The following is a 26,131-nucleotide window of genomic DNA, read 5'->3' on the forward strand; positions in this document are numbered from 1 at the left end:
TATCCCCTACAAAATATCACAAAACCCAGTTTTGCTTTTACTTTTCATGACTTTTACCCATGCTTGCTATAAATGGCTCTAATAATGGTGCAATCCACCACTCTTTAATTATACTTGAATTATACCTATAGTGTTCCAAAGGCCAGGATAGAAAACAAGAAGAGAAATGAATAAAAGATAAACTGTTTTCAATTAAGAGAACTGGTCCAACACTCCTTTACACTTTAGGAGCTCATTCATTATATGCCTTTGTTTTTCACTACATGGCAATTTTACTTCCGAAAGGGATATAACACAGAGCGATTGAGTTGGGAACTGGTATAAGTTCAAAATAAATGGCTTGCATCTAAATCTACATATGCAATTGCAGTTTGCCATTAGTATACAATTAACCCTTCATATCTGTGGCTTAGACCAAGTACAAATCCAAAGCAAGAGAGTAAATTCTTCCTGTACTGAACATGTACAGATGTTTTTTTCTTGTTCTTATTCCCTAAGAATATAACATAACAGTTACTTACGTATCATTTACATTTTATTGAATATTAGCCAGAGATCATTTACAATATACGGCAGAATATGTATAGATGATATGCAAATAATATATCGTCTCATAGGCAGTACCTTAGCATCTGGGGGCTTAGGTATCTGTAATCAGTCCCTTAAGGATACTGAGATACAACTATACTGATAAATTCTAAATATATATCTTTGGTGCAGATCTCTCTAGTGTAGCCTGAAAATGCAATGACTCCCTCTAAGTCTTCTCTTCGATGTGCATTGGTTTCCTAAACCTCACATGTGCACCTTTGAAATAATCATCTCCTTTTGCAAGATCTATATCACCTCTGTCTGCCAAAATGTCTACCTGAGAAATAAGCTGCTGGTCGCATCCAGCCCGTCACCACTAACACACTGGGTGAATCACCGGGGCCACTGGATTCTGCTTTTTGAGATTCTTCTAATCCATCCCCTGTTATTTCAGGAGCCGTTGCTCTGTCCTACCTTAGTTCTTCATCTTGCTTTCCTCTTTTCAGTCTTCCTTTTTTTGCAAATCACTTTGCATTCCTAAACCAGAGACACTTCTCATGAACATAAATCAATCCTATTTCTCTCTTGATTAGCCATTTAATGATGTTCCACTTCCCAAACTCAACTGAATTAAGGTTTTATTCAAAGCTCTTGATCATCTGCCATTGCCAACCTGTGCAAGCACATCCCCACCACCCTCCCCTTGCACCTTCTGGTCTAGTCAGCCTCCACTACTTTAATGTGGCAAACACATTATATTTTCCCCTTCAAGATTCCTCTACCTCATCTGAGACTGCTTGCCCCTAACCACGTTCTTGGGTGCAATCAATTTTAGATGCAATCAATATGAATACACTACTATGAATGTGCATGTGAATATATGTTCATCAACACAAAGACACTCATCATGAAATGTAGTATTACTACTTGTGAAAGCATAAGGGTCTTACTTCTCTTGAGTTGAATGGGCTTACAGTTTAATTGTTAATTATCTATCCCTGACATCACTATATTATACCTAAAAAATTGTCTCTCTGAATGAGGAAAATGTGCCCCTACATACACTGCAATATGTCATTAAAATGCATTGCCTGATCCATGGGAATTCAGGAAAACAAAATTTAGTCTAACCTCACTCAGTCACTTAGAAACTATTCCATCTGTCAGAGAACTGTGGGATACTGTTTTTCTTTGTAATAGAAAACAGAGGCCAACTTTCCAAGTGTTCTGATAGTATCATCTCATATATGTTTCAAAAGTCTACTTGAGCCCTTTCATTTTTGGATGAGCAGCAAGAAGCCCAGCTGAACATGCTGTTTCTCTGAATAAGTCTACTGTTGTTATTATTTTCTTTTAGAAATATTTAGAGGCAATTTCCCCACTGTTCAAATGTTTTCTTTTACTTCTTGCATTATCTTAAAAAAATTTTAAATGTTAGTCTTCATTGCTCCAGTAAATTTCTTGATGATAAAAAGCATAGAATATGCAACAATATATTCAGTTAAGAAATCTGAAATTTTGAGATTCGTGGAAGGGGAGCTTGGAGAGAGGAACAGGAGAAAGGGACTTTCACTGATTTCATGGGACAGAAGCTAGAAGAAGCACACACCCTTAATCTACCCTTACTGTAAAAAATGTGTTGATAAGACTAATGGGGTCTTATATTTTCTTCATTGATATTACCCTTCGATATCTCCAAACTTATGCAAATTTTTTCTATCTTGGTGCTTGGACCCATCTCATATTTGGGCAGAAATGAATTCATTGACATCTGTCTGCTTCCTTCCTGTGTTTATTTTGGCTTTGGGCCAACTATCTTCATCTTCCTCATGCCATAAGTTTTTTTTTTTTTTCCTTTTTTTTGCCTTCAGCCTGGTGTATTGATTTAGACCATTTTGATTGTCAGAGACCACCAAGTAAGGCAATCCAGAGAGTGAATCTTGGGACCAATGTCATCAAGCAGGATTTTTCTAAGCACAAATTATTATTGCAAATACCCAGTACAGGTACGTTTCCTTTCATCTTTCAAATTGGAACTTTGTTTTCATCTGAGACACTATGACTAATTCACCCATGCAGCCAATGCCTACCATGTACCAGCCACTGCATCGAGTTTCATTGGTAAATTAGAAGCTGTTATTACTGCTTTCTACTGAGCTATCAAAAACTTTAAGTTAAAAGTTAGACAAATGCATTAATTTTTTTAAGAAGGGAACAGGCAAGACTCATGAAGGGTCAGATATCCAGGCTAATATTTCAGACTGGAGTCACAGAGACAGGCTTTCTGCCGGCTGAAGGTAAAGCGATGCAGCAGTAAGAAGATGCTGGCCAAACCATGAATGCTGAAGCAGCAAGATGGAATGTTCTATATAGCAGGATACAGCATGTTCAAGAAAGTTAAAGGCAAATAAGTGTGGTTAACATCTGGTTGAAGCAGCAGCAACTCAAAGAGAGACTGGCAAATTGAGAAGTCTCAGGCCATGCACTGAAAACCATGACAAGGAACAGAATGAGAGAAGGAAATGAAGAATCAAACAGAAATCACAGCCAACAGGACCTCAGCCAGGAGATCAATGGCTAAGTCACATAGATAGGATGGACACTTGACCTTCTTTCCCGACACCCAATAACCTCAGCTTAACCATGAAAAAAACATCAAATAAGCCCAAATTGAGAGAAGTTCAACATTCCATAAATTTCTAGCCAGTACAACTGAAAACTGTCAAATTTATCAGGAACAAAAAGAACCTCTCACAGTGAAACTCACAGTATCTCAGAGGCTAAGGAAAGACATATGATAACTAAATTTATGGTGGTATATGTATGAGATCTTAAACTGGAAAGGTACATAGCAAAATGAAAAATAGAGGGATCTGAAGAGAGGAGGGGCTTTAGTCCTCAATATTGGTTCATTAGTATTAATAAAGGGAACTCTGTGATGTGCACATTGGAATTCACTGTATTATCTTTGCTGTAACTCTGAAACTATGCTAAAAGAAAACTGCCATTTTTAAAAGAAATGAGTGTTAAGTTTCTGAAGTTAGCAAATTAGTGGATGATAGTGCCTTTCCCTCAGATAAGAAAGACAAGGAGCGAATGGTCAGATAAAATGCAAGAAGAGGGCATAGCGTGTTTCAGGACAGAGATAGACAGATAGTAGATGAGAGATAGATGAGAGATAGATAAGTAGATAGATAGATAGACAGACATATAGACACACATGCAATTGTACTTTAAGATGAACTTAGTAAAGGGCAAGTTAAATTTCCATAGACCATGTCTTTGGATACAACCACTAACTACAGCCTCCCTTACATTTAGTAAAGTAGAGAGACAATCCTGCATCCCCTTTAGTTTGGAAGCCTCAACAACATGATATTCACCAGAGCACAACCTGTAGCTTGGGGCTTGTGGCTTGTGCCTTGTAGCTTGTGGCTGTGGGAATGAAGGCAGTCTTCTGGGGATTCTCCTCAGAGCAGTACTGGTGAACACATCACTCCTATTCATGCTCTTCCTGCCTCTTACTCACTAGTTCTCATTACTGCAGAACATGGCAATTTCCTTTTAAGTACTAGCATCATTTTAGGCTTCTGCAGAGGAGCAATACTTAGCTCTAAAGGTAACCAATGGTCATAGAACACTCTCTGTTCAGATACACTTCCCTCTAAAAAATGTGGTCAATAGATCGGTTTTTCTTAGCTTCTCACACGCACAGCAGTAAATTACCTTGTTTTAGAGCAGTAACAGGAAACAGTATGAACATCACATCATGCAGATCCCTCCATCTTAGGTCAGCTCAGCAAAATTAATTCAGGTCTTATAGAAAATCATTTTTTAAATGCAAACTACACATTTGTTAATTATATTCAAGATTTGGAACATATTAATGTCAGCTTTGATGAGATGTCCTTGGTAATGTAGTAATAACCTTAATCTATGACCCCAGGTTAGACAAGATAAATGAAAGTTAATTGTTAGGTTCATGATAGACATAGAGGAGCAACTTGATATGGTGAGATCTGCTACAGCAAGAAGTTTCTGTTATTCACGAGAGAATTCTGTTTAACTAGGAAGGCAAGATAAGGAATTTGCAAATGTATTCAACATAGAGAAAATAGCATTCCTATGACAGTATTACTCACATAAACAAACCAAATAAACATCATTGGATGTTTTGTCTGAATCTAAATCACTGTAAATAGTGATTGTAATTCTAGTACACTTAATAGGTATAGTATTTAAGTGTTTACAAAATGTTTCCAAACTTATTACTTATGTTCCATTAAAAAATCTCAGAAAATTAGTACTATTTATTAAAGAATAGCAGCAGCTTTCAGGCTGGGCATTCTCGTGGGCCTCGTTCTTTACTGAGAAAATGTGGTATATTTGAGTAGGAAAAATTGATATATGTCCTGCTAATGTCATATACTTGTAATTAAGACTGGAAAGTTATTAATTGCTCTTATTCCTCAACTAGAAATAAGTAACAATGTCTACCTCACAAGAGGTGAATGAGAGAAGATGCAGAAATGTAACAGCAGTAAATGTAAGACACTATAAAGGGATTGTTCTCTCCCTTGGTGCAAGAGGAGCTTGAAGTCAACATGAAAAAGGTCATCCAGTAAAAGTTAAGCATCCACCCTCACACAACACCAGCCTTTCTCCTCGGAAAATGCTTCTCCACTAATTTTGAATATTCCACCAATATGCAGGAGAAGTAACTTTGGGGGCATTCTGAACTGAACTGGGCATTAGACTGATAAGTTCTATGTTTTGAATGGACTTTTAATTGGTACAATCACAGCAGTAATCTTTTGTAGGTCTTGAGTCATATTATTAACAAGAATAATGTCTTATGATTTTCCCATGGGAGGCAATAAAACAGATCATACCCCAGGCTAACTAAAGGGAAACTGAGGCAAGACTTGTCAGTAAGAAGTTTTCAGCAAGAAGTGCTAATATCTCCATTCTCAAGATTTATTCCCTATTGCAGATTCAGTGAAGAATCAGTGCTGACAATTGGTGTGATTTTAAAATGTTATTATTATTCTTGTACGTAATTCCTTTCTGAACACCCGCTGAAATATTTCTCCCCAAATCCCCATAGCTTCTTTTTTTTTTTTTTTTTTTTTTTGGGTTTTTGGTTTTTCTCCGGTACCGGGAACCGAACTCACGACCTTGCGCTTGCCAGGCAGGCGCTTTTGCCGCCGAGCTAAATCCCCAGCCCCTCCCCATAGCTTCTAACACTGCAGGTCAAACACTCACTCTAGGAAGGAAAGACTAAATCAAAAAGTTCTTAGAGGCATCACATCTGTCTTTTTCCCTGCAGACTGGCAGAAATGTGAACATTTAGCAGCTGTTACAGAGAAGAGGGAAAATCTTGTTCCTATGTGAAGAAACTTTTGGGTTTCATATTAGGGGCCAATGATCTAAGTTATGTCTTAATGTTCTGGAAATTCTCCCATTTAAATCCAGCAGGAAAAAGCAGCACATCAGGTAGAACCAGGACCAGGAAGAAAAAGATAACTGGAATGGTCAACAGGGCCATAAGGAAAGTGAGGTCTACTGGGGGATCCCTGAGTTCCTCTTAGGGAGTTTCTCACAGGAGAAACTGTATGTTCTTCTCTGAAGATTTGAAAATTCTATACCTTGTTTCCCTTTCCAAAGCTTCCTAAGCTGTAAGAGAGGCCCTCAAAATATCTCCCAGGACAGAGATATCTCCTTTCCCACATCTGCTTCTTCAGATGTAAAGTGGGGCCACCTCATATCACAAGATACTTTCAAGTAAAAATGTTCAGACTTCTAGGTGTGACTTCTACGGGGTTGGCTTCTAGGCGACCAGCTAAGAGAGTCTCTAGGGAAATTTCTAAGGGGGTAACTTCACAGAGATCCAGGCAGCAGGGACTGGGCATTCTCCTCCAAGTGGACACTTGGTCTTCTCAGGAGAAGACAGAGGCATCATTTTGAAGCAGGATCCGTAGGGGTTTGAACTTTACAAAGAAATTCTCTGTTTCTTGAGGGTTGGTTGAATCAAGAGAAAATTCACTCATCACTCTTAGCTTTTCCATCATTGTCTAGAGGATTTATCTCAGATGAGCAGCCAGTTAGCATGTTTTGGATATTTAGGACCTTTCTGACAAGAATTCAGTGCAATTTCTGTGTGGAAATATGAAAACACAAAGGAGTGGGAGTTGAGCATTGTTGATTCTCATTTAAACTGTGTCACCTTGGACAAATCGCCTGAAATTAACAATTCTCTCTTTAAAGGACCACTGGTGGAAGTCACTTGTGACCCTACTTCTCTAAGAGGGAGAAAAGACAGAATGTGTTTTCTGCTGCCTTCACAGCCTTGGCCACCTTTGCACACAAAGCTGCACTGGTTTAGCCCGGTGCTACATCAGACCACACTTGAGGTTATGAATGGGAGAAGCATAGAAGAGGAGAAAATGGTCGCGCCTCTGCCTGGGTCTCCATCATATCTCTCACAGCAGAAGATGGTGCTGGGAGAGATTGTGAGCTCCACATTGCCATTTGATGAATCTAACTCATCCCTGCCCTGGTTTCATCTGGTTCCCCTATTACTTTCTTAGGAAAATATAAAGTGAAATAGAGTAGTGGAGGGCATGCAATTTAGATAAAATATTTCCCTTTGATGAAATATTTTGCGCATAGTAACAAACAGGGCAAATCTAGTCCATTAGAATGGCTTATTGCCTTTTCATGATCTGTTCCAAAATAATTCCTTTAGCTTTTCATCCTATACCCCCATACCCACCTAGGTTGTGAGAATAATGTATGGGATGTGAAACGTTCTATTCTGACTGCTCTGACATGTTTTGTAAACTCTTCCGAGAAGTCTTTCTTCCTCCTCCTCAATTCATTAAATTCATACTCAACCTGTTACTGCTTTATTAAGTCAAACTTCATCTGAGTGAGTCTTACTCTCCTCCTCTGTTGTTTTGAGAGTCCTAATGTTAGCACCCACAATTCTGTAGCATCTTTTCCATCTATCTCCTGGGACAGATGGTAAGGAGTGGAATAATGATGAATCATCTTTGTATATTAAATATCTAGCAGAGGAACTGGGGATACCTAATTTTGTAGCAATAAATGTTGAAGACTAAATGAATAACCAAATATTTCTAACGTAACAATAGCAAGCCCTCTCATAAAGCACTTGTATCTGGTTTCTATACAGTAAGTGATTGACTGCATAATGCAGGAAGATAAAAAATAAACTTTAAGATGCAGAATCATAAAATAAAAATAATGCAGGAATGGTGGGTTTTTTTCCAGTTGTAAATATGCATAATATTCCCATTAAATACCTGTGATGCTGCTGGAATTTAAATTGTTTTTCCATGGGTCAAAGGGAGCATCTGAGATCTGCTCAGATTTGCAAGAAAGTGGTGCCCCAGTTCTCTTTGGAGGCCTTGGGGCTTTCACAGACCAAGAATGTAAGGATGCTGAGGCCCCATTTATTTATCCCATGCTCCACTCTAAAAGAGGCACAATCTGCCACAGGAGCACTGTCATTCCTGTACAAATCCCTCCTGCAGTGGTCCTATATGAATAAAGTGTTTCCTTACAAAGGTGGAGGTAAATTAGCTTTCGGCCTCTCTGAATATACTTTCCCCGAAAACAAAGTCCTGTCTGTCTTTTGGCGGATTACCTGTACCGGCAAATGGCAACAGCCTGTCTATAAGTTAAGGAGCTCACCTAAGAAAGACACAAAACATACATAAACATGAATTTCCTGTCATTTGTTAAAATATTTCAATTTTAATTTTCAGTCCCCTTTGAGTGTGGAATTCTCTGCTAGTGAGGGGAGATAAGCAGCTTTACTTCTTGGCAAGTGGTCCTTTTCTATTTTGCCACAGAGTAACCCCTAAAAGGAAGACAGTCTTTACAAGCAAAGCTTCCGTCACGTTCTTGTCTACTCCCCTGTCCTCTCACAGTTCCAAACGCCTCTTAAAATAACTCTGCAAGTGCCTTCCCGACAACCCCCGGAGCACATCCCGTCTCCAGGGCGCCCGTCCTCTGAGAGCGCATTCTATCACCTTATTGTAAATTTCTCTGGACTATGAAATTCTCAGTGTCCCAGACTAGGACTGTTCCTCACCTCATTCGCACATGCCACTCCTCTCCTCTTCTCCGATATAAAATAACCCCACATGAAAAAAAAAAAAAAAAAAAAGCATTCACTTTGAGAAGATTGGTGGCAAAGTTGATTGCATTTATGGTCATTAAAACTTCAGAATGAAGTAATCTGCCATTTAGAAGAAAAATACATTGGCAGAATTAGGAGAGATGACATCAAAATGGAGCTTTTCAATTTGTCCCTCATTTATTCTAAAGACACTGCATGCACTACATTTTTTTTTTTTTTCAAATTTGGCTGTAGATATAAAAACAGACTTTCCTAATGACCTTAAGAAATGAGAAAGCAGAAGAAATAGAATTTGATGTAATTTTATAAAAGCGTTCATTTGACACCCTTCCTTCTGCTTGTTGAAGTTGTCATACGTCTTCAGGGAACAAATACATTGTGTAATTGAAATCATTCTTGAATATGTAGAATTAAAAAGTTGAATTGATTTGTTTTTATAGGCATCACATAATTTTTTTAAAAAAAGCCTGGCCCAAAAGGATATGATAATGATTAATAAAACTCTAATTATTTACATGCAATTAGGTAACAAAAATGACTAGGTGATCTCTTCCATCTCTGTGAAGTAAGAATGTACTGTAGCTGCTGCCAGTAGTAGAGCTGATCACTGCCCTGGGGCTGATTTTCAGTAGGACCTAGAAAAATGACTTTCTGGTGGCTGGGCATGATTTCATCCTGTCATTAAATCGTGACAATTATTCATGTTTGAGCTCTACCATTTCCAACAAAAATGATAGCACAAAGTCATTGAATCTCCAGGTAAGCCATGAAAGAAACAGAAACAGGATATTCAGATTCCAAATCTGGCCTGCATTACCTTCGATCATGGCAACCCACACGACAGTTCACTGCTGTTTCTTGGTCACAATCTCTTTTTGTGTTGTTTTGTTTTTATTTTGTTTTTCTTCCGGTATTGGGAATTGAACTCACGACCTTGTGCTTGCCAGGCAGGTGCTGTGCTGCTGAGCTAAATCCCCAGCCCCTGGGTCACAGTCTCTTAACTGTGACACAATGGTGTCTGTCTAGTTGGTGTTTAACACCCCACCAAATCCTTGAATCTCTGAAGCTGGAGGAAAAATGTAACTAATGATCAGATTGACTTAAACTAAATATGTTTTACCATGATTTTATACATCTGACACCCTCTAGGACATATCCTTCTCTTCTTAACTCCCATGTGAAGACTTGTGTGTGGGCACAAGTCCACATAGCTACCAAAGTTTCAGCAGTGCTGTTGTGAGGGAACACTAAGCATCAAGTGTTTGAGTGAAGTGACTTTCTCCTGTTGATAGGAAATGATGGGAAAGCAATCGTGTAATAGAGACATCAGGTCAAAAGCACAGTGCATGAAGAACAGTAACGAAAATGTCCAATAAATATCCATTGAATGAATAAAAGCAAAGATAAATAATTACTATACTCTAATTTTGTGATGGCAAGTAATCCAGAACAGTACTTACTTTCATGATATAAATTTATCTTTCTCTTTGGTTATATATCTTTCAGAAAGGGCCAAGTAAAAGGAGAAAAATGATACTAAATCCTTCCCTCACGTGAAGAGAAATGGTCTGTTTTATGGCCTGTATCTAGATATTCTTCCAAAGTTTATGTGGTGATAGGTGGGGCCTCTTCAGAGGTGGCTGGATCTAGAGTGTGTGAAACTGGAACTGATTCATGGTGCAATGCGAGGATCAAGAGCATTAGAAGTATGGGTGTGAGTGCTACATGCCCTAAGTAGCCTGGATAAGATATAAGGGATAGAAAGTGCTGTAGTCATTTCTTTTTGCTTGCTTTTGCTGTCTTCTGCCCATCATGAACTGGTTGTCCTCTGTGTTGCCCTTCTGCCAAGCCACTTTGTGTTGGAGCCCGCTGATTACAGACTGAAACCCCTACAAACTGTGAGATAAATAAACTTTTCCCTTTGAACTTTGGATGTCAGGTATTTTGTCTCAGCAATGAGAAAAGTAACTAAGATGGAACTTGGTACCAAAGAAGTAGGGTCATTGCTGTGACTATACCTGACCATGTTGGTTTAGGAGCCTTTGGGAATGGCTGGTGGGAAGAGTTTGAAAATGTTCAGAGATGTCAGCTGAAGAAGTAAAGCTGGAAAGCCTGAGGATGTACTTGATGGACGATTCTGGTAAGAGCTCAGAATACAAGAAGGCTGATAGAAATGCTGCTGGTAAAGAGTAGGCTCAAGAGGTTCCTGCTGGGAAGAAGGACTGCTTTGTCTGTTGGACTCCAGACAATGTGTGTTATACCTTGGCACAAAGTTTCTCTGCATTTTGTTCATGTCCAGAGACTTTGCCTGAGGTTGAGATTAAGGGCAATGGACTAATTAATCTGACAGAAGAAATTTTAAAGGTAGTCTAATGTTGAGGTGGTGGCATGGGTACTTTTGGGGGCTTATAGCCAGATTTATGTTGAGATTCAAAAGCAAAGAGCTCAGCAAGATGATTTAAAAGATTGTGACTTTGGCCAGAGAGCAAGAGAGATTTTGCCTTAAATCTCAGATGAAATATTGGATTTGGGCTTTCAACAATGCTGAAACTGTTAGGAGTTTGGCAACTCTTGAAGATGGACTAAACGCCTTTTGTAAAAAGAATATGCCTGACTCTATGAAAGGGTCAAGGAAGAAATGTATAGCTTATGTTTAGATGTCTCTCAGAGCATCATATGGTCATAAGTGGAACCTTTTAAGGGATGGCAGGATCTAGGGTGTGTGATGCTGGAATTGATTCATGGTGCAATACTAGGATCAAGGGCACTAGGATTAGGGATGTGAGTGCTACCCTCCCTAAGTAGCCTAAATAAGAAAAAAGGGATAGAAAGAGCTTTGGTGGTTCCTTGTTGCTTTCTTTTCCTGTCTTCTGCTGGCCATGAACTGTTCTCCTCTTTAATGCCCCTCTGCCAAGCCACCCTACTTTGGGACCAGCTGATTATGAACTGAAATATCTACAAACTGTGATCTAAATAAGCCTTTCCTCTTTTAACTTTGAGTATCAGGTATTTTGTAACAAGAGAAAAGTAACTAAAGCAGCCTGTTAAAATTGTATGTGATCTATTGCTCACTAAAATTCCTTTTAATATGTGTTATATATAAAAGCTAAGAAATTGGTTGCCTATAAAAGTTCACATGCTTGAGAATCACTAGATTCATGTGAAACACAATTATACAATATATCTCTGCAAGGTAGCCCAGGGAAATCTTTGCTCAGGCTAAGAGAAAGTGTTCTTTTCGAAAGTGGGGAGATTTATACTAAAAGGTACACTTTACCTAGAAAGACTTTCTTTGAACTATATCAGGAAAATGATAACTTGGTATTATAAAGCCAACAAAAGCAGACTGAAGTAGTTGGCTAGTGGTGCAAAATCATTATTAAATAATATTTACTGAGCTCTTCTCTGTGCCAGATAGAGTTAGGTATCAGAGTCAATATGAAGAGAAGTAACAGGAGAAAAAGAAAAAAGTTATACAGGATCTCCTCTTATGGACTACATTTCTTCTGATGAACCAGAGAATATTAATGAGAATTTTGCTGTATAAAAGAGTTGAATATAAAGTATATGCATAAAATAAAAAGTAGGTCTAAGTGAATGCATTAAAAGTGAAGCCAGGGGCCAGGGATATAGCTCAGTGGCACAAGCGCCTGCCTGGCAAGTGCAAGGTCCTGAGTTCATTTCCCGATACCAAAAAAAAAAAAAAAAAGGGAAGCCATTAAGGGGGTGCCATTAGCTACGCAGTGCAAAACCCTTGTCTACAGCTCTGGAGTAACCAGAACAGTCTATCAAGCAGCATCACTTTTCCCAGAAGTGGAGGGTAGACACACAGGCACACCTCAAAGAGATACTAAGGGAACTTATAGGACTTGTTAAATAGATACAATAATCTGCTGTTGATAAATAAATTAAATTTTATGGTATTTTATTTAGAGGTCAGAATGGTCTTTCATAAAATGGTCTTTCATTAAGTTCCCAGTGTTTTTACTTAGTTTCATCATGAACATGGTAGCTGCATCTTGGGAGATCAACTGAGGAAGAGAAATTGCAAAGTAACAGTTTCCTCCATTCTTATATTTAAACACAAGAGATGAGAAGAGTTGCCAAAATTGGGTAAACAAATCATAAATCCTTCAACAAAGAGGTAAAAGATTTTGTTGCCTGAATGGTAAAAAATATCCTGCAAAAAAGTAAAAATAGTTTAATAAAACCCGCGAGGTACCAAATAACAATCCTGTTTTCTCACTAGTGACTGACGTATGGGCAGGGTGTGTGAAAGGAAGAATAAAGAGAGAATTAAAGTGCTCAGAACCTGTGTTCTGTGATTATTATAAGGAAGTCCTAGAATTTTAAATGTGGAAATGAAGGTTGGAGAAAATCCAGCACAAGAACAAAATAATGTACATTTTGAAAGGAAAAATAATTCTCTAATGTATAGCTAAAATTTATCTTTAGGGAGAAATGGAAGACATGTACTGATTTAAAAACCTCAAAGAGTAAAACTAGCCCAACAAAATATTACTCAGCCCTAAAAGGAAATGAAGTATCAAGCCATAAAAAGACATAGAAGAAACTGAAATGCACTTTTATTAAGTAAGATAAATCAGTCCAAAAGGTTACTATGTGATTCCATCTATATGACATTCTAGAAAAGGGCAAACCAGAAATGGTAAGATGAATTGATGAATGGTTGTCAGAAGTTAGGGAGGAGAGATGGATAAATAAATAGAACAAAGAGAATTTTCGGGGCAGTAGGAATAAACTTTATGATATTAAAATGGTGGATACACGTCAAATCTATGGTCAAGTCTGCAATGTACAATATCAAAAGGGAAGTCTCATGTAAACTATGAACTCTGGTTGAAGATGATCTATACATGGAGATTCATGTGTTGTAATGAGTGAATCATGCTAGTAGGAGACGTTGTACATAGAGGAAGGAGGTCATTATGTGTGTGAGAATAGAGAGTCTGGAAATTCTCAGTATCTTTCACTCTATTTTGCTGTGAACTTAAAACAGATTTAATATAAAGTCTACTTTTAAAAAACTAGCACAGCAAAAAAGGTATCTTTTAGTCATCATACACAGTAAGAAAGAAAATAAATAATTGGAATTTCAGGTGACTAACCTCTTGGTATCAAGTTTCATTTCAATAATATTAGAAAAATAAAGTGAAAATATATCAGTTTGGGAAAGATAATTTTAAAACGTAATGCAATGTTTCCTACAACTGAAATAAATAAGTCAAACTAATTTAATTAATAGAAGCCAACAGGAGTGATCTATAGAAAACTGGACCAATAAATGGTGCAGGGATTTTGGTGCTCTGTATTCCATGTCTTAGGAAAATCACCTTATGGATTTTGAGTCACCATCAATTATTTTTAAAAATATATTTCAGGCACCAAGAAGTGCTAAAGTACGGGGATAGGAGAAGTATTTATTTAAAAAGGAGAGAGCAGGAATCCCAATCACAGACAACAATTTAGATTCAATGCCTGCTAAACTGCTGGGATTAAACCAGACTGAAAACTATAACAAAGCTTTTGCACTGAAAAAAGCTGTAAAGAAACAGGAGCGATTAAGTAGCTGAAGACTGAGAGACAGAAAACAGATCCAAGAGGAATGGACCAGGGCAACTTGGGTGGTGATAAAGAAGCTAAAATAAGCTATGAGCATTGAAGTTGGAGTCATGTGACAATCTCTTTTTTTCCATGAAAAGGACCTCTGGCATTCAGTCTGAACACTGCAATGATAGAAAGATGTGATTTTATTTGTTTGAACATGGGTACTGAATGGAAAACAAACGTGAGCCTTTTGTATCACTGCTAGAAAATAAAAATAATTTGAATTTCCATAAATTCCTACAGAGACAGAAGCCTAGAAATTTCCTGATAAATGGAGGAGAGTTTAAGAGCAGTGCTAAAGATGTGAATTTCCTATGAATGTGTTATATAAGTAACAAACTGTGAGGGAGAGAGGAAACATTATCACTTTAATTAATTAGGGCCCCGTTGTAGCTCCCTTGTGAAAGATAATCCTTGATTAAAAGTGTCAGTATGTAAAAATATTGACTGATATTGAAATGCAAGAGTGTGAAATTTCAATTAATTGTAAAAAATTAAGCTGGTATTATTTACCAATAGACACTAATGATTCTCAGGAGGCTTAGGGCACACAAACAAGTAGTTAGAGTTGACAATGGACATATAAACAAGCGCAGAATTAATCTACTGATGGTTCATCCCTTAGAACAATTAGTCTTTTGGTCTTTTGTTTGTACATCTGCAGTGCAGAACTTAGCATTAAGTAGTAGCAACTGCTGTGCAGAGGAAGGGAATAGTCACAGCAGTAGAAAATACTAAAAAGAGATCAAATAACATTTTACAACACTTGGTGTTTCCCTAGTCAAGAGAAATGCCCAGTACATTTACATTTCATAACCATCTGCGGAATCATATTCTAAACCTAGGAAATTCCATATTGAAAATTTTGTTAAAATTCCTGTCACCTCCATTCCCAGAAAGAGCTCCCAGAGGACTAAGAACTCCCCTTCACTTCCAAATGTGAAGTCTATAAACTGAACTACCCCAACGTCCTGGCTGTGACATTGGATCTCAATCCTCGCATGAGACTCATCCTTCCAAGGCAAACTCCACATTTTCATCTTGCAATTTTCGGAACACTGACTGGGAGTGAGACTTACCGTTGTTCCTTCTTTCCTCTCTTTTTGCCTTCACTGTTTTAGAACTAGACACCAAGAAATACAACGACCTATTCTCATAAGAAGCTGCTTGTGGTATAATAAAGCAAAACAACAACAAACATTTAAAAACTGATCTTTGACCTTCGATGTAGGACTGATGTCAAATCCATAAACTCACTCTCAGGTCAAGTTATTTATGTGAAAGAGCCACAGTTCCTATTTACGAAGCTAAAATAACAAAAATTTACCAATACAATGTGCACGTGTGTGTGTGTGTGTGTGTGTGTGTGTGTGTATTATAGGAGCAGAGGTCCTACAGTTTTGTAGACATAGGGAATAGCAGCTGTCATTTCACATTTGCTTTTTGTTTTTTTTTTTTTTGGTCATTATTATTGTCACAAAAGCATATCTTATTCACACTTCTGAAGTTTCACCTAACATGGAAATATTAGGCACAAAAAATATTTGGTCATGCTCATTTTAAAATTAAACCAAATGTGGGATACCTTGTGTACCTTTCCATGACACCTGCTGATACAAAAAAATTCTTTAATATTTAAGCTTATAAGTGAAAACGTAGCACAACTCAATTTATAAAACCTGATTGAAAAGTAACTTTGAGGGTAGAGCAAGAAAGCAACAGACCTGGCTAAGAAACATACTTAGGCCCTACGGCCACTTTTTGTCTTTCTCTAAGTGAAACCTCATGCTTTCCAAAGAGAAGAGCACAGTTAAGTAGAATTCCCCTAACATTTCCTGTGTTCCATGCTGGTTATGGGTAGAAGCCTCTTCCCTTTGTAACAGAACCAAAGAAAGTGTGGAAATTAGGAAATCTCCATTGAGCTCAGCAATACAAAACTGTGTGTGAAAATTATTTTACTCTTTCTATCAAATTGTTCTGTTCTTAACTTTTCTGAAGAGTGAAGGTAATTAGCCCTCTGATAACTCTTTAGCTTCTCATACTGGTCCCTTGAAAAGAGCTCCTTGGTACTTACTTAAATAATCAAAAAATGAGAAGCTCATCTTCCTATATTATTTCATGTGTTAATTCGGTTTGCTTGGGCGGTAAAGTAAGAAAAAGCTTATCTGATTTATTAAAACAGAAAAATTATCCTCTTGGCTAAGAGTCAACAATAGCATCAGGAAAAATTATTGTAACATTCCTGTTTCTAGTGAAGGAATTAGTGCACCAAGACTTTGCATCAGAAATGGCCACATGTATCTCTATTAACATTTAAAACAGCTCCTTGCTCTCACTAACTCCTTCCCCAGGGCTGGAAGAAATGATGAAGAAGAGGCCCAAGTGCTTGATCCAGGGAGATTTGTGATGAAAATCTAGACAGAATACTCCACAGGAGTGAGCAGACAGGGGCTTTCTACATGGGCTGGGAGGGACATCAAAGAGAATGAGAAGGATTGTGGCCTGCGGAAGAACGAGGCCAGGCTTAGAAAGCTGTGAGCTACTTATCTCTTACAAGGCCAGTACCCACTCTAAGGACAAAAGGTTCACACATGGTACTGTGCCCCCATCAAAACCATCAGGTATGGAGGTTTCTTATAAAATGAAAGAGAAGCCTCATTATTTGTGAGTTCTTTAGGTATTGTTAACCACCGCTCACTCTACAACCTGCCCAGAACTCAAAATGTGTCATGGCACAGTAAGCACCCTTCCTGGGCCTCGAGGGCACACACAGGAATAGAAAACTCCTTGAGAGGTGAGTGTTCTACTTTCCCCTTTGATCCTCAGAGCTCCCAGTTCTTCATTCTATTATTTAAAATGTGCGCCTACGATTACCCACTTTGGGGTCAAGACAGGTGCTTGTTAAAAACCTAGACTTCTGGAAATCACCTCCAATTTGCTGACCCGTAATCTCACAAGGAATAAAGCATTTTAGGTATTCAGCCTGTGAATTAGTCTCCCTTAAAAGACTGCTTACAAGACGGTGGTAATGTAACTAGTTCAGAACCTTGCCATTCAAAGCACTGGCTAAGAATATGGACTATTAAAAAAGTGCCCCATTCTGCACAGGAGAGCATATAGGGCTCTCCGCCTCAGAAAAAAGTTTCTGTGGCTTTTTTGAACCCAATAAACATAGACCACTCGCAAAACACTGCACTGCTACCAAACTGTTATTATTTATTTTCATTGATCCCACAGTAATAGATCCTCGGTTTTGTTGTGCTGTTCCATTGTGCACATGTTGGAAATCTGAATTTAAACTTGTATTTGGCCTGTGAGGATGTTTATACCTTGTTAAATACAATAATAGGAAAGAGACTGTACCTATATATAGGGTTTCAAACTGTGCAAAAATTTGGGAAAAAGAAAGTTAACTGTTAAAAAGAAAACAAAGCTCCCTACTGCTAATACATTTTAAATGTATATTTGGCATCATTTATAAAGATATGGTTCTATGTTTACATTCAACCTCATCTGTATCTCTGATCAGTTGTAGATGCTCTTCTATTACCAGCGCCAAATAAAATCTTCTATGCTGCTCAGTACTTTAATTTTGTAAATAATTTAGTTTAATATCTAGGAAAACAATTCAGGCAAATCCTCAGAGCTCTTTAAATTGAATATTAAATGCCAGCAATATCACATTATTATTATTATATTTATTATTTACATAAGATAATAAGTATGCTGGCTGGCATTGCTTATTGATATAGTAATAAAAGTTTTATGAAAAGGAAGAAGGAAATGAAGAGGAGGAGACTAAAGAAGAAGGAGATATATTACTAGCATTTATTTTGCATTTACTTGGCACTGATCATGCTAGTAATCTATTTGGTTGTATTCGGTCCTTGTGCCATGACAAAATGAAGAAATGACTGGTAGAGCAACAGTAGGCAGAATGGCTTTAATGAGTTAAGGAAGATCTCATGTGTGTTCCATTTCAGGGATTATCCAAAACAGTTGAGCAACCCTGAAGAATTTTAACAAGAGAATCACACATTCAGATTTGCATTTTAGAAAGGTTACCCTGGCAGTGAGAGAAATAAATTGTACTAGGGAAAGACTGGAGGGTGGGAATCCAGCAACACACACATATGGCTCTGGGGATGTTCGGAGTGTGAAAGGTGCTGAATTTTGTAAAAAATGTGCTGAGGAGGAGGAGGGTTGGAGTCTAGATTCGGCTGAGGGGTGGGGCTACTTTGCCTTGGTGACTGATGGAGAGTGGCTATAGAATTGGGAGGGAGGGAGGAAGGAAGAAGAGATGTTTACAGCATGGAAGCCTCACTTCCAGTTTGTCCTGTTATTGATAATTAATAATAATGTGCAGTTTGATGTTCAGATTCATACAAGCATTGAGAAAACTTTCGAGTATTTCCATCAAGAAAAATACTGCCATTCTAAAAATAGCACACTTCCATTTCAAAGTCTTAAAGACTGAAACCCAGCAAGCATCTTATTAGATTCCCCTCCCAAAGATATCTCAATGGCATTTGTTTGTCTCTCTCTCCAGTGAAAACACTTTCATAACAATATTAAGCACGTAGGGAAAGAAATACCCCTCCCTTTGCTATAACTTTTTAGAACTGTGCATAAGCAAACAGCATTTTAAACGCCCGGACAACAAATATCTTCTTCCAATCTCTTTGCTTTAATTATACTAAGAAAAATATGTCTAATTTATGTTCGCTCTGAATTGCAGTTGAAATCGAAATTCCCCCTAAACCTTGAAAATCAAGTCCTCGTCCTATTCAACCAGTGTCCTTCTGGCTACTGAACACCAGAGGGTGCCAGTCAGTGAAGACTTGGATACAGGCAGAGGGGTAGGGGAAAGAATTCCATTACTAATGGGAAAAAAAAAAAAAAAAAGATCTTTCACTGTGTACCCTTATCTACCATGAAACATTACCATGGTAACAGCACCAGTTAAGATGATTGTATATTTAGGTCATAGTATAAAAGAAGATGGCACATGTGCAAACAGAAGAAATTGAAGGAAAAATTATAGAGAAGGAGGTAAGCCAAATAGAACGTATCTCAGTTTTTGTCAAGAGCAGTTCTCAAAGCCACATTATGCCTTCCCCAGCAAAGGTGGACAACCCATTCTGATTAAAATTAAATGGAACCATTGAAATTCAGCACTTTCAGTGCCAACAACAGTAAGGGAGACTTCATCGTGGCAAAGGAAAGAGACAGACGAGAAGTTAGCTTCTGTGTGTTCTTTTGCTGTGTCACTTTGGGAAGTCTGTTTATCCACTTCAGCACTTACCACGAGTGAAAGTGGGTAATATCAAAACTCCCTCTCTCTTTGCCTCAGGCACCAGAAAATCTCTTTAGTAAGATCTCAGTAGAGTTGAGAGATAGAAGTGACACTTCCCAAATGTCATTTTGGGGCCTCTGTCCTCCTCTCTTGGGCAATTGCTGGCTGCATAGATCGAGCATGTGGTGCTGCCTGAGAATCAACCTGGCACTGAATTTTCTCTGCTTAGGGTTTAGGGGATCCAGCAAGAATATTCCAAGTTGAATTAAACAGATGGAGAAAACGTCAATGAACTCTGAATGCCACAGTTCTGCTTTCCCTAAACATAGGGAAACCAATGATAGGACTGTGTATAGAACACCCACCAGCACTAAGACCAAAGACTAGAGCCCAGCAGGACTACATCCCATTGGCTATACGACTGTGGGCCATTACCGGACCCTTCTGCATGCTGGTTTCCACCTCTGTAAAATCAGGAAAATAGCATTTACTTCATAGGATAGTTGCAATAAAAAATGAGAAAATGGGTACATCTATTTATCCATTCAATCAAGGTTTAGTAAGTTCTGAGGCTGTGCCACCACTGTCTTCAATTGAGAGGGTGAAGCACTAAATAAAGCAGATAATGTAATACATGTTGGTTGCTTGGATGCTACCAGAGACTTGGAGAATACATATTCCAGGAAAGGGGGCCAGCTGCCCTCGCCCCACACAAAACACAGACCATCACCAGCCCCTGTGTGGCTGGGGAAACACAGTGCTGAACTTTGGAGAAAGGAGTGCAAACATCTGCTCAGTGGGCCAAAGGGAAGCAGAGTGAGGATACATGGTGGGAAACAGAAGACAACTGTTAATGGCCCTAGGCCAGTATACACAGTATCTGATAGGAAGGATCCACCAGAGGAAAGTGACACAGACAGCCCACATCATAAAATGGTCAATCAGTGTCAATGGAGAAAATCAGTCCTCGGGGAACTTGTGTGACAAAAGGCAGTTTCTATTTCCCTTCTTAAACGGAAGTGATTTTAAGATAAGATTAGGAATGGGCCTTGGTTGGTCTTGTGCAGGAAATCACCAAACAGCGTTCTCTCACACCCTAAGCATGGCCACCATGTGTGGTGGAGGCTGGACTCAGCCCTGTAGGATGCTTGCCCTCAGGGATTTTTTTCTTCCCCTCATTCTCTCTTCATTTTCCTCTCATTGTATCCTGATTTCTTTTTCTCTTCTGCACTCCCTGAGCTTCATTCATTGCTGTAGGTCAGAGAGGGGCTGATCTTTACTGAGAACTGGTGACCACATTTTCAGTACGCAGCCACCAGCCAGCAGGCTGGACACTGTGCTTCTCTTTCTGCCTCTGAAGTTGTGCATTTTTCTTGTGTCCTTGACCCTGGGGGCTGGCAGTTCTGTAATGGAATTGGAAATCTGCCCCCTGAGCACATTCAGCTACATAGACTGTAGACTGTCTGGCAAAGAAGGATATAGGGCTGCTTCTGGGGTACTGTGGGTTTGGATTGTCTGGTCTGTTTTTAATGTGAAGCAGAAATATCTGCACCCCCCAATGGAGAGATTGTAGAAACTCACTCCAAAAGGATCTTTACCTCTGTTTGAACTGCTAGTTTCTTCCACATCTGACTCAGAAGTCGGCCCAGAGCTACACACGCGTTCCTTGGGTTCTCTTGTGTTGGACTGGGATAGGGACAACCAACCTACACGTTTTCTGACTCCAAACCCCTCCCGGCGCTCTCAGGCACACTTAGACAAACAAACACTATCTATTTCTTGTACAGGAAGACAAAACATCTGTCAGGCAGCCTCACTCTGAGTGTTGGGTCCTAGGCCTACCTGCGTTCCCACTCTACCTCGTTCAGAGAGCTTCCAAACATTATAACAACTTGGTCTAATCTTGCATGCCTTTGTGGGAGTCTGCTTTATTTTTAAGTTTTGATTGGCATGATTTTTTTTTACCCCAGTAATAAATACAGTCAATGCCTGGCTATTTTATTACCATACCTGGAGCACATTATTCATAACAGTGATGACAATAAAAACGTAGTTGGCACTCATTTTACTTCTTGAGTCCTAGCTGCCAAGCCCGCAAAGCTGCGGTGACATTTTTGGCACAGAATTCTTCCATCCACTTGACCAGAGTCTCATAAGTCCACTTTCTGAATTGTAGCCTAGTACTGTACAGATGAAACTGTCTCCTGGCCACATCAACTGGCTTGATTCTACAGCCATCAGAGCCTTGGAGACCATCCCTGAGAGGTGGCAAAGGTATGCCTAATTCCTAGTGGCTTCTCCTTCACTGTACCATCAGCCTTGTTATCTGCTTAGTAATGAAAACTTGTACCTATTATTATGCATATAATATCTGTAGCCATAAACGTATCCAGACAGTTTATATGTATACACCGACTGCCAGCAAATAAGATACAAAGGCCTTTGCCGCACAGTCTAGAGTTCATTAACTTGGAATTTATAAGCTGCTTGTCTTCAAAAGCCGCACCATCCCAGGAAGACAGAATTGCAAAGAGCGCAGGGACCTGCTGGACCTGTCCTGCACTGGGTCATCACTTCGACGTCCCTGGGTAGCTCTGGCAGGGACACTAAGTGGGGCGGGGTAGGACGAGAGCGCCAGGGCGCTGCAGCCTCCGCGCCTTCTATGCCCCGCACTGCTAGGGCTTCAGAGCATCCCTCTTTGCACCCCCAATCCAGATTCAGTTATTCTGGAGGGCTTCCCGGTCGCCCCCGGGTTTCCCTCAGGATCTAGGCTGTGTGCTCTCTCTGTCAAGTGGAGCTGCGCGCTGGAGCGCAGGCGGGTGTGTGGCACAGCGTGGGGAAATTGTGTTGGTCTCGCTGGCTGCGTGTACCAGGGAACGGACGCGCCAGAGGTTGCCACGCACCCACTGCCTCCCAGTGCTAAGAAAAGAGCAAAAACAAAAGCAAAACAATAAAGAAGAGAGGAAAGGGAAATAGAAAGTCAGCCCGAGGGGACTCCGCAGAGTGGGGAGCAGGGGCTCCGCACCATAGCCGGCTCGCCGGGCGCGGGCGGGCGGGCAGGCAGACTTGGAGCCGGGCGGCTGCAGTCACAGACGTGCTGCTGTGGCCGTGAACCGACATAAGGACACCAGAGGGCGGCTTGGGTGATAAGTCCGCGGGCAGGTCTGCTTGCGCTAAGCGTTTACCTCCACGGCCAGGCTCCCTTCCTCCCTCTGCGCTCGGAGTAGCTCTTCGCGGACAGTTCCACACATGCAAGATCCTTGGGCTCACAGCCGGGAACTAGGAGGTCGGTCAAGCCTCCCCTGGATGAGCTCTGTGGCCCAGAGCAGCCTCCAGGACGGCGAAGGTTAGGAAGCACAAAAGAGAAGAGGGGCCAGAGACGCACGGAGACAGGGTGTATGCCCTGCTCAGGGTCAGTAATTTGGGAGCATTTTCAGCACAGGAGCAGGGCAAGCTCCATCGACTCCGCAGGGGGCACCCTAGGGGCGCCAGGAGGAGCGCACAGGTGGAATTTTTACGCCTTCTGCGCACCATCGGGCTTGGGCAGCACCTGGCGGGTCCTGAGAGCCACAAGTTAGCTGTGATTGCTCAGATCTGCAGATGTGGACCTCCGGGGACATTTGAGGCTCAGGTTTCTCCTATCTATGACCTCATGGATCGCCGAGGTGGTTCAGGACCCACAGTGACTTGATGGCAAAGCCACCCTCAGGGACCAAAGCGACTCAGGCTGGTGCCCAGTCGCTGGCCGCGGTAGACTCCAGCCTCGTGCACCGGGCGGATACAGGATAGTCGCCAAAGGCTTCTCTAGCTTTTGTCCCGGAAACCTTTCCCCATTTGTATTCCCCCTACAACCTTGGCCACGGCCCCGGAGCGCAGCACTAAAGCTCCCTCCAGCACCGAGGGGCTGCTCGGAAGCGCAGTCGGGGACTGTGCGGAGCGGAGACCAGCAGGGCCTCCACCCCGAAGCGCAGATGATACGGTCAGACCTCAGGAGCTCGAGGGGAGAGAGGCAAAGCTGTCCTGTCTGGGGAGGGCGGTCACGGAGCCGGGGCTGGTGACAGCAGAGGAGATACCACTCTGGAGCAGGGAGCGATGCTGGAGCAGCCTGCTTCTCCACATTCCGCCCGACCCGCTGACCCGCGTAATCGCGCCCACGCCCCACGCTCTTTCTCCTTTTCGTCTTCTTCCCAAACCCACCACCGCTGCCCTCAACCCTCGGAAGCCCCAGAAGCAAAAGTTTCCTATCGAAAATCTGCACGTGTGGGAGATCCTCTTTCAACTCCCCCTAACCCAGACCTCTCCGCTCCAGGAGGAGCCCGGCACACCGGGGCCCCGGCATGGGCAAGCGGAGAAGTGGGCAGCGCGCCGTCCTTACCTGCGGCTGTGTTAACTCCGGTTCCACCCCTGGCTGCGGTTTGGTGGAGGCTGGAGGAGCGGGGAGCCCTGCGCGGGTTCGGGGTCGACCCGCCCGCGCGCGAGCTGCGCACAGCTTAGAGTCCGAAGCCAGGCGCTGGCTTGCTTTCTCCCTTGATCTTGCAAGAGAAAAGGAGAAGATTAGTTGGCGCCGCGACACCAGAGGGGTGGGGCGGGGGAGGCGGGGAGACGCGGGACCCAGAGGCTGGGCAGGGGATGCGGGGCTCGCGCTCAGGCAGAGTCGCACATCCCGCACCGGTACCCGAGCTCGCCGGGTCTGGGACAGGTCGAGGTGGATCCCGGCGCTTAACTGCCCCCGCCCCCGCCCTCCATGCTAAACTACGAAGGAGCTAAGCAAATAAGACTTTCGAACCTGGCTTTCACGCAGAGGAGCCTGGAGACCAAAATAGAACCGAGACCTGGAGGCAGCGCCGAGCTGGGCGGGATTCATTGCTTCACCAAAGTGCGGAGAAGTTGTAATTAGTGTAGGGCGAGGAACACTTATCCTAGTGCCTCTGGCGATTTCCTTGGGAATCTGACTTCCAAGCTCCGGCCACCCCGCAGGCTGGGTGTGTGTGCGTGTGCGTGTGCGTGTGCGTGTGTGTGTGTGTGTGTGTCCGTGTGCGCTCTCTGGAGCTAGTCTGTGCGCCCAGGCGCCTCGAGTAATAGCAGGAGAGCGGGTCTGTGTTGGTGCGTGTGTGTTCGATTAGCTGCAATGGGCGGACAATTTCTGGAGAGAACATTTACAATTTTCTTTCAACATGACTGGATTAGTTGCCGTAGAAGGAGCTCCTCCAATGAGATCTCGTCTGCTCTCTGATTTGGTGGTTCTTCCGAGCAAACATGACAGCCTTTTCTCCTGGCTCCTGTCTGCTTCTCTCCATGTCAGTCCCCAGAGCCCACCTCTCCACCTGCAATTTCTACATCAGAACCTAGGCCATCGCCACCTTCAGCACCACCCCTCTGTCCACCAACCCTGCGGGTACGTGTGGGCTACAAAGGTGCTACCACTGGACACACGCAGTATTGCCTGTTGATTTCGGAAGACACTTACACCCAGTTTTTCCAGGTGGGGAAATGTTAGAATAAATGCACGAAGCTTTGTAGTAAATATATAATCATGCTGAACTACTCAGATTATTTATGTGTTTGGGAAGTAATGCCATTAGAAGGAGTTTTGTGTTTTAATTTCACACAGGGCTCAACTGATGCGAAGTATAATGTAAAGTGTGTGGTGCTTTAGGGGAATTTATGAAGTCCATGTAAAAAACAGAATGGAAAGTTTTTGTGTTTGGACCAGCCTTAAGGCTTTTATTTCTTTATTTTAATGAGTAATTCCTTCTCAACGTTGCACCCATTATTTTAAAGTGCTAACCTCATTTGATAGATGCAATGATATGATTATTCTCAGGTGTAGCTGAGAGAAAGACTTGCATTTGCAAAAGTATATGTGTACATGAAGGTAATATTAATATGTGATATACAAATTGTGTTTTCTTTCATCTTAGTTGAATGAAAAATAGTTGAAATTTTAAACTGAAGACCAGAATAGGGCATTACCTTTTTAGGTCACAGAAATGGTAAAGACTATGCTAACAATAAATTAATTTAATATGTCCAGTTAAATTCAGTTCAATTCTTGATGTTCAAACCTTTACTGGGTTTTAGAGGGCACCGAGAATAGCAACAGCTCCTATTCTTGTTCTGTATATACTTCTAATTTTATTGGTAAGAAAAGATATCCAAATGAAACAACTACACAGCAATTGAAAGCATGAGTAGTTATACAGCAATACACATTCACTGATATATTCACTGATGATAAAAATCCTTAAAGTTTCTGCTCTTTCTGGTAACTCATAGATGTCTCTTAGCAGAACTTGGCACAAGCTTGATTCATTTGATTAAAGCCATCCTGACATAAAGCATTACAAAGGTTAGTCTCTGTTCCCAGTATCCACACTCACCCTGTCATCACTGGGGGAGAAGATCCTTGTTTTTTAAAAACATAAACATGGCTCTGTTCTGTCTGGTGCCCCAACACTGGGGTCCACTCACCGGACATTTGATTTTTTAAAAATTTTTTCCCCCTT

The 26,131-nt window shown here is 41.0% G+C and overlaps 1 protein-coding gene across 1 annotated transcript in view; it reads right to left on the minus strand.

Annotated features, from left to right (window-relative positions):
- Positions 1–24,073, minus strand: part of Chrm2 (cholinergic receptor, muscarinic 2) — a 130,034-nt gene extending 105,961 nt beyond the window's left edge. The window contains exon 1 of the mRNA XM_005405469.2: positions 24,001–24,073. The gene's annotated coding sequence lies outside the window, so the exon portion shown is untranslated. The remainder of the gene's footprint in view (positions 1–24,000) is intronic.
- Positions 24,074–26,131: the final 2,058 nt, after the last annotated feature.

Source organism: Chinchilla lanigera, unplaced genomic scaffold (assembly GCF_000276665.1).
Source record: "Chinchilla lanigera isolate Chin_1 unplaced genomic scaffold, ChiLan1.0 scaffold00093, whole genome shotgun sequence".
NCBI lineage: Eukaryota > Metazoa > Chordata > Mammalia > Rodentia > Chinchillidae > Chinchilla > Chinchilla lanigera.